This window comes from Magnolia sinica, chromosome 1 (assembly GCF_029962835.1).
Source record: "Magnolia sinica isolate HGM2019 chromosome 1, MsV1, whole genome shotgun sequence".
Lineage (NCBI taxonomy): Eukaryota > Viridiplantae > Streptophyta > Magnoliopsida > Magnoliales > Magnoliaceae > Magnolia > Magnolia sinica.
Window position 1 is genome coordinate 79,151,418 of NC_080573.1, and position 8,593 is coordinate 79,160,010.

General features: G+C 37.5%; 1 non-coding gene across 1 annotated transcript; it reads left to right on the forward strand.

The window, feature by feature from the left end:
• Positions 1-4,313: 4,313 nt before the first annotated feature.
• On the forward strand, positions 4,314-4,420 carry LOC131222932 (small nucleolar RNA R71). The gene has a single exon (XR_009160232.1). It is a non-coding gene; the product is annotated as a small nucleolar RNA R71 (small nucleolar RNA).
• Positions 4,421-8,593: the final 4,173 nt, after the last annotated feature.

Below are 8,593 nucleotides of genomic sequence, written 5' to 3' on the forward strand. Positions count from 1 at the left end.
TTCCAATTCCACAAGTAAGTGGCAAGCTTTCTCATAAACAATTCTAAAGGGAGACTTTCCAATTGGAGTCTTGAAGGCAGTACGGTAGGCCCATAAATCGTCAGTCAAGCGAATTGATCAATCTTTACAGTTAGGGTTAACCATTTTCTCTAGAATATGTTTAATTTCCCTATTGAAAGTCTTAACTTGCCCACTTGTCTGTGGGTGGTATGGAGTGCTCTCCTTGTGAGTGATGCCATATTTCTTTATTAAGTTTACAAATGGCCTATTATAGAAATGTGAACCTCCATCATTAATAATGGCTCGAGGTGTTCTAAACCATGAAAGGATGTTTTCTTTTGAGAATTTAATGACTGTTTAATGGTCATTGTTCGGGCATGGGATTGTTTCAACCCATTTAGTGACATAGTTTACTGCTAGCAAAATGTACAAATTCTTGAAGGATTTAGGGAATGGCCTCATGAAATCGATGCCCTAGCAATCAAATGCTTCAATCATTAGAATGAGATTTAAAGACATCATATTTCGATGGGACAATGCTCCCAATTTTTGACAACACTCACACGCTTTGCAAAACTCATGAGTGTCCTTGAACATAGTAGGCCAGTAAAAGCCACACTGCAGGATTTTGGCGATGATCTTTTTAACAGAGAAGTAACCACCACAGGCCTGAGAGTGATAGAAGGAGATGACACTTTGATGTTCATTTTTTGGCACACATCTCCTTAAAATTTGGTCTAGGAAGTATTTAAACAAATATGGATCGTCCCAGATGAACTTACGTACCTTGGCGAAGATTTTTCTTTTATCTTGTGCAGTCCAATGTGTCGGCATGAAACCTGTATTAAGACAATTTATGATGTCAGAAAACCAAGGTAGTTGGGAGAGTTTGAACAATTGTTCATCAGGGAACATGTCATTTATGGGTGTCATCTCAAGGAAATTGGGGAGGTCAAGTCTCGAGAGATGGTCAGCCACTACGTTCTCTACTCCTTTTTTGTCTCGTATTTCCAAGACAAATTCCTAGAGTAGGTGGATCCATCTTATCAAGTGGGGCTTAACATCATTCATAGAAAGAAGATACTTCATCGCCGCATGTTTAAGTGCAGATTATAATCTTGGATCTGATCAAGTAGGACCTAAATTTGTTCAAAGCAAATACTATGGCTAAGAGTTGCTTCTCCGTAGTAGAGTAGTTCATTTGGATAGAATTTAGAGTTCTACTAGCATAGTAAATAGCGTAGGGCTTCTTCTCTTTTCTCTAGCTTAACACCGCCCCAATAGTAAAATTAGATACATCACACATAATTTCTAAAGGAATGCTTCAATCGAGTGGTTGCATGATAGGCGCGGTGGTGAACATGCCTTTGAGCTTAGAAAAGGCTTCCTGACATTGCTCAGTCCACTCATATGGTACATCCTTTTGAAGTAGATTGCATAAAGGATAAGAGAGGTGATTAAAGTCCTTTATGAATCGTCTGTAAAATTTGGTGTGTCCTAAGAAGGATTGCACGTCCGTATGCTCTTGGGTGGAGGTAGGTTAAAGATAAGATCAATTTTAGCCTTATCTACTTCAATTCCTTTGGATGAAATTATATGTCCAAGAATATTCCCTTAGAAACCATGAAATGACACTTCTCCTAATTCAGTACCAAATTCTTTTCCTCACATCGCTTCAGCACATTTTTTAAGTTTTTCAGAGATTCACTGAAGGATGAACCAAAGATAGAGAAGTTATTCATGAAGACCTCTAAATATTGCCCTACCATGTCAGAAAATATACTCAGCATGCATCGCTGAAAAGTGGCAGGGGCATTACACAGTCCGAATGACATCCTTCGGTAAGCTAAGGTGCCATAAGGACATGTGAACATTATCTTTTTCTAATCTTCATGGGCTATCTCTATCTGATTGTAGCCTGAATATCCGTTAAGGAAGCTATAGTAAGAGTGACCAGCTAGCCTTTATAAAATTTGATCAATGAAGGGTAAAGGAAAGTGGTCCTTCCTCATGATGGTATTCAATTTCTTGTAGTCATACACACTCACCAACCAATAATAACTCTAGCTGGCATGAGTTTGTTGTTGGTATTGGCTACGATGGTGATTCCGGACTTCTTAGAAACCACCTGAGTTGGACTCACCTATTGGCTATCAGATATGGGATATATAATACCCACATCCAACAACTTAAGTACCTCGGCCTTAACCACTTCCTTCATGTTTGGATTTAATATACGCTGTGGTTGACAGGAGGTCTTCGCATTATCCTCAAGATGAATGAGGTGAGTACAAATCAAAGGGTCAATTCCCTTAAGGTCTGCAATCGATCATCTAAAGGCTCCTTTGTGCTCAATGAGAGTAGAGATAAGCATACTCTCTTGTTCTTGCTCAAGGAGGGAAGAATTCACCACTGGGTATGTCTCATCTTAACCTAAATAGACATATTTAAGGTCAGAGGGTAAAGGTTTTAGGTGAAGCTTCGGTGCTTTGAGGCTAGACGATAGAGACACAACATCAGTTTGAGCTAATTTTTCAAATTGTGGCCTCCACCGGTTAACTTCAAGTACCGTTGCAGCATCAAGCAAAGCATCCATCTCTCGGATCATATCATCATCCACGTCAGGGGAGTGGGCCAAGTGCATCTCTATAGGGTCAGAGGATAAGGTCATTAGAGCTCTATTTTCCACGAAAGAGTCTATCATATTAATGTCATGGGCCTCGTCATCATTCTCTTCTTATCTACTTATGTTGAAAAAGATATTAATCTCCAATGTCATATTTCTAAAAGATAAATTCATGACCCCACTCCTACAATTGATGATAGAATTTGATGTAGTAAGGAATGGGTGACCAAGTATGATAGGGATTTGAGTACTCATGTCTACGATGAGTTGAGTATCTAAGATGATAAAATCTAATAGATAGTAGAATTTATTAACTTGAACTAATACATCCTCAATCATCCCTCTTATTACACGAACCATGTGATCAGCAAGTTGTAATGTGGTCTAGGTGGGTTTTAATTCACCTGGACGTAGTTGTTCATAGACCGAGTAAGGGATCAGATTTATGCCCGCCCCCAAGTCAAGAAGTAGGTTCTCAATTTGGTGATTCCCAATTATACAAGTGATAGTTGGGCTACCGGGATCTTTATATTTTTGTGGCACAATTTACTTGAGGATGACACTCACTTTTTCTGTTAGGAAAATTTTCTTTTTAATACTTTTTCACCTTTTGGTTGTCTATAGGTCTTTCATAAATTTGGAATATGAAGGAATTTGTTTCACGGCAACCAGAAGAGGGATGTTGACCTTAACTTATTTCAACACCTCTAGAATATCCTTTGAGTTGGCTAGAGGTTTTGGTGCAATCAACCGCTGGGGGAATGAAGCAATCAACTTGCTCAGATGTTCCAGTTCTAATCCATGTGAAGTAGTGCTAGGTCTATCATCTGTGTCTTCTTCTGGGTCCTTAGACTTTTTAGCCTTTACCGGAATAGATTTGTCAATTATTTTTCCAGTCCTAAGAGTAGTGATAGACTTGGCTTACTCCATTGGATTTGAAGAGCTTGGTTCATTAACTTCGTATTGCAGTTTAGGAATGGGTAGAGGTTGAGCTAGAAGGATCCCTTTCTCTATAACCACAATGCATGAGTCTATCTTTTGTATAGCCTTTGTAAGTTCTTATAAGGCTTGGAGAGTACTTTGCTAATAAGCTCTTGAGTTTGTGTGGGATTTTGAACTAATTCCTCTTAAGGTTTCCCTTAATTTAAGAATTGGTTAGGGATTCCTTGAGGAGTGACAGTTTGTCCATTCCTCCAACTGAAGTTTGGATGATTTCTCCAACTTGAATTGTATGTGTTTGAAGTGGGTCCTTTGAAAGGCCTTTGGTAATTGTTCACGACATTCGATTGCTCATTTAATATTTCTTGAAAAGTTGGTATTGTTAGACAATTTTCAGTTGTATGAACATTGCAATCACAAATACTGCAAACAACTTCCTTAACCTTATCCTTCTTAAGTTTCTTGGCCTCGAGTTTCCTTGTGAGACTGGCCACTTTACCATTTATGTCATTTTCCTCTTTTAACAAGTATATTCCACGCTTCTCCTTTGATTGAGTAGGCTTAGAAGTGGTGTTAGGTCTTGGGGAGATGTCCCATGATTGTTCGGTTTCAGGGAGTTTGTCAATGTAATCCCACACATCATCTACATCTTTGTTCAATGAATTCCCCATTACACATTGTTTTGACGAATTGGCGCATGGAAAATGTTAGTCCTTCATGAAAGAAATTTGTTATGCGCCATGTTTCAAAACCATGTTATGGGCATGAATTGACAAGATCCTTGAACTTCTCCCAACATTAGAAGAATGTTTCATCTTCCTTTTGGGCGAAGTTCATGATCTACTTTCTAATGGTGTTCGTCTTATGATATGGGAAGAATGAACTCCCTTGTCATGTCATTCCATCTGCCAATAGATCATAGACGTAGTGAATGCAACCGCATCTTAACTTTTTCTTGTAAGGAGAAAGGAAAAAGTTTCAGCCTGATCGTGTCCTTAAACACATTAGGAAAATATAAAGTGGTTATTATCTCATCCAATTATTTTAAGTGTAGATATGGAGTTTCAAATTCAAGTCCATGGAACTTTGGAAGGAGTTGGATTATTCTTGGCTTGATATCCATATTTCATGTATTTTTTTAGAAAAATCATACAAGAAGGTGTGTTCGCTCCCGCTGGTTGTAAATAGTCTCGCAAAGTACGAGTCGGGGTTGCATGATGCACCTCATTCTCATCCTTGGCCTCCTCAATTGGAGGTTGAGGTTGGTTTGCAAGTTGATTGCAGCCATCACTTCTATTCTAATGATATCAAATGGTGTCTAGTCTTGTGACGGATAGGTAACCCTTTGACTAATCCTCCTTCACTTAAAAGACATAGAGTGTTGTCACGAACTCACTTGGGCATGAAACACTCTCTGCTTTTAACTACAAAATCTAACCTAAAATCTAAGAATTGAAAATTACAGCAAATAAGAAGTAAGAGAGAGAGAGAGAGAGTTAGAATGAAGTTACCAGATAGGAGATGCTAGGTTAGGATCCTACAAAACATAGACCAAAGTTAGTTTCTAAAAATAAGTTTAGAAAAATTCCTAACCTAGAAACAAAATAAAGAGTTAATCCTAATCTTAACCTAATTCAAAAACTAATTAATTTCAAAAAAATGCAATCATAGTCCCCCACAACAACGCCAAAAACTTATTCATAACCCCAAGTGTAGGGTCGTCATGTAGTAATAATCTCTGTGAAACCGAGGTCGAATCCACAGGGACTAATCTCGTATGTTTTTGAAAGTAATTAGAAGTAGAACTAAAAGAAGATCTAAAACTAAATCTGAATATTTGGAAAGAGTAATTGTGAAGGATGTAATTGAAATTTATAAGTTTAAAGGTGGGAACTAGGGTGCCAAGGATCCACTTGTAGCTATTGAGATGCTACCTTACTTGATTCAAGAGATCCAATTGGAATCAAAATCCTATGTTATCTAATTAGAAAGAGAGATGATTAAATCTCTGAACTTCTCATTGATCTAGCCTTAATGTAAGTGGATTATGAAGATTTGGAAGGATTCCGTCACCAAACCATGCCAAGGAGATGATGGCAAACAACAAGATTTACCAATCCCACAATCTCAAATAAGAAAAGAAGATACTCAAAGCTATCACAATGTCCACTATAATTTGAGTCATAATAAATCATTGAAAACTGAAAATATTTCTTAAAATCAACTAAAAATCAATGAAGTTCAACATAAACATGAATCAAAGCAAAGTAAACATCTCAATCACGCTACAAGCTTTAGCCCTAGCTAAGAGGTTTAGCCACCCATAGACATGATTGAATGAAGAACTCTTAAATAAAACATAAAAACAACTAATGAAGAAGAAGAAAGACTCTTGGCGGTGGCTCTCCACTCTTTTGGTCCACTCCTTAAAACCTGGAAGATACCTACGAAAGTCCTAGGGACTCCTATTTATAGTTGTGAAGCTCCACCTTACGCACCGACTTGGAATTTTCGCAAATTACCTTAAGTTATGCAATCCGCAGCTCTTCCGCGTTACACTTCGATTGGACCAAAATGACTTTCGTTCAGATCGAAGTCGAGTCCGAAGTTGAGCCCCAACTTGGAAAAGATTCTATTTCAGTAGTTGCCTGATTTCGGTCGGACCGAGCTGAGCTTGGTTAGACCGAACTTAAGTTGTTGGTCGGACCGAATTACTTTCGGTTGAACCGAATTAATTCCAAAATTCATTGTTCTTCGCTTGAGCTTTTTGTGCCCTTTCAGTTGCACCGATTCTTATTTTTAGTCAGACCGAACTAAGGTTTGGTTGGACCGAATTACCCTTCCATCAAACTGAATTAGCTTCTGAATTTCATCGTTGGTCACTAGACTGTTTTGAGAAATTTCGGTTAGACCAAACATGGGTTTGTTAGGACTGAACTGTCCTATTTTTTTGTGGATTTTGCATTCTTTCAAGTTTTTTCTTCATCTTTTGTACTTGATTTCCTTGGATATTTGGCATGTGAATTCTCCATTCTTAGTCTTCCACGATTCATCTTTTGCCTTGGTGATTCTTGAGCATCAAATCCATGCTTTTAGCATTCTTTTCAATCCAAGCTCTCAGATTCACCTTGCAACACAAACATGTATAATATATATCATGTTCATAAAACTAAGATATAAATGAGGGAAAATATGTAATATTTGACACTCAATAATGTCATCGAAGCAAGTTCGATGACATCGACAATTCATAGATTTTGAGCTTAACTCGCTGGATAGTTCTGGACCATTTCCAATGACATCGAGGAGTTGTTCAATGACATTGAAGCTTGTTTGGTGACATAAAAAGTATGGCGATGACATCGACAACTACCTAGTGTAAAAAGGTGCACAATTTCCAAATTCGAATCCAAATCAGACTCGAACTTTCGACAACATCGAAGGACCATCGAAGGTGCACTGTGTGTAAATTTGAGGTGGTTTCCAAAGTCAACCAGACAAAGCTTATATATTGGAATTCTTTGAGGGATTCTAAGCATGAATTAGGGTTAGAGGAGTAAAGCTAAGGGTGTCGTATCTTCCAAGGAGCTCTTTCTTCTTCCTTAGTTTATCATGTTTTTTTTATATGATTTTTAGCTTAATCATGTCTTTGATGGCTAATCTCTTAGCTATAGCTAAGAGGTGAATCTTGTAGTTTATTTTGATGATTATTTAACTTTGATTCAAGTTTATGTTGAACTTTTATTGATTATTAGTTTGAATGAAGGAATATTTTCAATTTTCTATGATTTATTGTAACTAAAATTACAGTAGTTGCTCGAGAAGCTTTTACTATCTTCTTACCTATTTTATAATTGTTCACAACCCCAAGTGTAGGGTCGCGATCTAGTAATAATCTCGGTAAGACCAAGGTCGAATCCACAGGGACCAAACTTGTACGTATTCTTAAAAGAACTAGAACTATAACTAGAAGAAGATCTATATCTAAATCTAAAATAATAGAGAGAGTAATTGTGAGTTTTGTAATTAAAACTTGTGAATTTAAAGGTGGGAACTAGGGTGCCAAGGATCCATTTGTAGCAATTAGGATGCTACCTTACTTGATTCAAGAGATCCAATTGGAGTCAGAGTCCTATCTTATCCAATTGGAAAGAGAGATAATCAAATCTTTGAACTTCTCATTGATCTAGCCTCAATGGAAGAGGATTGTGAAGATTTGGAAGTGATTTCATCACCCAACCTTGCCCAGGAGACGATGGCAAACAACAGAATTTACCAATCCCATAATCTCAAATAAGAAAAGAAGATACTCAAAGTTATCACAGCATTTACTATAATTTGAGTCATAATAAACCATTGAAAACTAAAAATATTCCTTAAAATCAACTAGGAATCAATGAAGTTTAATATAAACATGAATTAAAGCAGAGTAAACATCCCAATCATGGTACAATCTTCCCCTCTTAGCCCTAACTAAGAGGTTTAGCCAACCATAGACATGATTGAACTAAGAAATCTTAAATAAAACATAAAAAACAACTATGGAAGAAGAAGAAAGACTCTTGGCAGCAGCTCTCCATACTTTTGCTCCACTCCTTTAACCTTAAAAGATACCTAGGAACGTCCTAGGTACTCCTATTTATAGTTGTGAAGCCCCATCTTATGCAACTCCTTGGAAATTTTGAAAACCGTCTTGTTTTTACACACTCCACGTAAGTCCCGTCTTACGCTTCAGTCAGACGGAAGTTGGGTTCGGTCGCTAGGAATTAACATTGAAAATTGCACTTTCTTGCTAGACAATTCTGCGTGATTTCGGTCGGACCGAAGTTGTTGCTGAAAAATCTTATGCAAAAAATCTATCAAATTTATTTCGGACCGACTCCAACCAAAGTACTTCAGTCAGACCGAAGTTGGCTCATGTCAGACCAAATTATCCTAATTTCTTACTAGACAGTTTTCTACGATTTCAATCGGATCGAAGTTGGCTCAGGTCGGACCGAAATGTCTTGTTTTCTACTGCGAATTCTA